A 2982-nucleotide genomic window follows, 5' to 3' on the forward strand; every position below is an offset into this window, starting at 1 on the left:
TGCTTCTTTTTCTAGTTTCAATGATTTCTGAGTTAAAACAGCAGTGTTCTTCAGTACCTCTTGTGTTTTTTGCCTCAAAGAAACACTCTCACATTAAGGAATATGCATGTTATGTAGAAAATATTAAGCTATTAAATCTATGAGAATATTATATTGAAAATATTTCCATCCATACAGGCTCTGAATTATACCTACAGCAATACAGAGGGCAAAACTCCTCTTGGGTCATTTGATGAGGACTTTAACTCTGGCTTTGATTATGCCCTTTGGGTGCGCCTACACGTCACTTTATGGCAATGTTGCTACAGTGCTGTGCTTTAGTACTTCCTTTTGGAAGTACTAAAGCATGGTGCAGTAACTGCCCCTACTCTGCCGTGTGCATGGCACATGGTTAGGTTTCGCTGCTATGTTGCTGTAACAGTGCACTACAACAGGGAAGAGCTCCGCCACAGCAACATAGCTGCCTATCACATGTAGACTCATGTGATCACTATGTCACTGCATAGGGTGACATGTAGCTGCACTCCTTGATGTTAAATAGCTATGGGAGGGAGATTTTCAAAGGAAACTCAGTGAAGATTGCTTTTCAGATAGTTCCCCATATTCTCTGTGGAGGGATCAAAGTTTGTTTCTTATAGAAAAGGGTGTAAGGCAGGGGCGGGCAATTATTTTGTGTGGAGGGCCGCTTACTGAGTTTTGGTAAAAACCATCGAGGGCCACATGGCAGGCAACCAGGGGCAGATAAATATTAATTTTCTAAATTTTTAGGGATCCCGCGGGCCAGGTAGAATGGCCTGGCAGGCCACATTTGGTCCATGGGCCTCGTTTTGCCCACCCCTGGTGTGTAAGATCTAGTCACAAATATGATGAATGAAGGAAAAACTAGGGCCATTTGTATGCAGTTCTGACTTCACCAGAGTTGTGCTAACAGGGGTTCCTTGGTCACAGTGGGCCCAATATAAAAATACCATTTTCCATGGAATTCCACCCCATCCAATAATAAATCTACTCCCTCATTGCAAACCATAGTAACACATACAGGAAGCTCTGATGGGTCCATATAGCCCTAATGGATCTCTTGAAACAAAGCTTTTTGCTTTTCTTTCCTTATCCCTAATGGAACATTTTGATTAAAATTTCAGAAAATGAACCTTGGTGTTCTTCATCCTTCAGGGCTCCCTCCCATAAGAAAATCTACCTAATGTCGTTACTGTTATTAACCCTTGGGGGAAAATTCCCAAAAGAATCTAGAAACATTAATCTGCAATTTACTGACAAGTATGGTTTTGGCTAATGTGAACAAGCCCAGTATACTTTTTCCTCCCCACAAACTGATGACAGTGTCATGGATACATCTGTAAGGCCCAATCAGAAAGTGACTGAAAAGGAGCAGGCTCTGAAAACATAAAGTTGCATTTTAGTTTGTTCATTCACTAATCTCATTTTCTCTGCAATGGCAATGTAAATTAATTGATTGGAAAAGTTCTTATCTTTATAGAAATGGCAACATATAGTACAGATACACAGAACAGTACCAGCAATGGTATGAAAAACAAATAGAAATTAGAACAGCAAAAAAATCCATCCCAAATGTGTTATACTCTGACAACCCTTTATGCTGAACCTAAGACAAAGCTGATTCCAATCCAAGCATGGCTTGCAGAGATAAACAATGTCCTTAGTTGAAATCCTGTTTTTGCCACTGTTATACCCCATTTTCCTAAATGAAGAAAATAAGTTATACTAACCAGTCCAACAGAAAGAAAGAAGAAAAATGAGTTAATGTTTGTGCAGTGCTTTGATTTTGCAATGCAGAACATACTTTACTGCTATTGATATGGTAATACTGGTACCTAGCATATCCAAAAGAGCAGCTTCTTTCAATTTAAACTGTTCAGAATGTTTCAAAACTCTATTTTCAATTTCTTCAAGATCCTTTTTTTTCATATAGTATTCTTGTGAAAGAGCTGTTTCTGAATATTTTTCTTGGTGTTGCTTCAAAATGTTGTTATATTGGATAATGTAATCCTGATACATTTTCCTGTTCAACAACAAAGTGCAATAACATTTTGACATTAAATATGCCTTTCAGTAATATACTTTAAATCATTTAACTTTTCACATAAAATTATCAATCTTTAAAGAGAAAAGTTAATTACTGTTAAAAGAATCAACTCAATTAGATAAGATATTTTGCTGGAGAAAGTCAGATTATTAGTACAACCTTATTTGGCTGTAATTCCCTTTTGAATCTTTTCACAGAATGATACATAAAATAAAGTTAGCAGTTGTGAGATGACATTGCTCTCTAAGAGATACAGAGTATACTCCATTGAATATAAAAGTTTGTGCAGTGTGATAGTGTGTCTCCTTGTATGGCCATATTGTCTGATGATGTAAATTGGCAAGGCTGTATTGATTTCAGTGAGTTGTCCCAATGTCCTGCATAACTGCTGTCTAACTGATAGTTCTCCATTTTGTATTTTGTGCAGTAGGTTCTTCCTACCTAAGCACAGTACTTCACTTGTGTCCTTATTGACCTACACCTTATTTCAAACCATTTCTTCAATTTGTCAAGAGCATTTTGAATTCTAAACCTGTCACAGAATCATAGAAAATTAGGGTTGGAAGGGACCTCAGGAGATCGTCTAGTCCAACCCGCCACTCAAAGCAGAACTATCTCCAGTTAAATCATTCCAGCCCAGGCTTTGTCTAACCGGGTCTTAAAAACCTCTAAGGATGGAGATTTCACCACCGCTCTGGGTAATCTGTTCCAGTGCTTTACTACCTTCACTGAGAGAGTTTTTCCTAGTATCTAACCTAAACTTCCCTTGCTGCAACTTGAGCCCATTGCTCCTTGCTCTGTATCTGCCACCATTGAGACCAGTCCAGCTCCATCTCACTGAACCGCACTTCAGCAGTTGAAGACTGCTATCAAATCCCCTCTCAGTCTTCTCTTCTCCAGACTAAATAAACCCAGCT

General features: G+C 38.5%; 1 long non-coding RNA gene across 1 annotated transcript; it reads right to left on the bottom strand.

The window, feature by feature from the left end:
- Positions 1 to 32: 32 nt before the first annotated feature.
- On the bottom strand, positions 33 to 1933 carry LOC102378116. Its single transcript, XR_325545.1, has 3 exons — positions 1854 to 1933; positions 1354 to 1396; positions 33 to 85 (listed from the first exon to the last, which is right to left on the bottom strand). It is a non-coding gene; the product is annotated as an uncharacterized LOC102378116 (long non-coding RNA).
- Positions 1934 to 2982: the final 1049 nt, after the last annotated feature.

This window comes from Alligator sinensis, unplaced genomic scaffold, assembly GCF_000455745.1.
Source record: "Alligator sinensis unplaced genomic scaffold, ASM45574v1 scaffold922_1, whole genome shotgun sequence".
NCBI lineage: Eukaryota > Metazoa > Chordata > Crocodylia > Alligatoridae > Alligator > Alligator sinensis.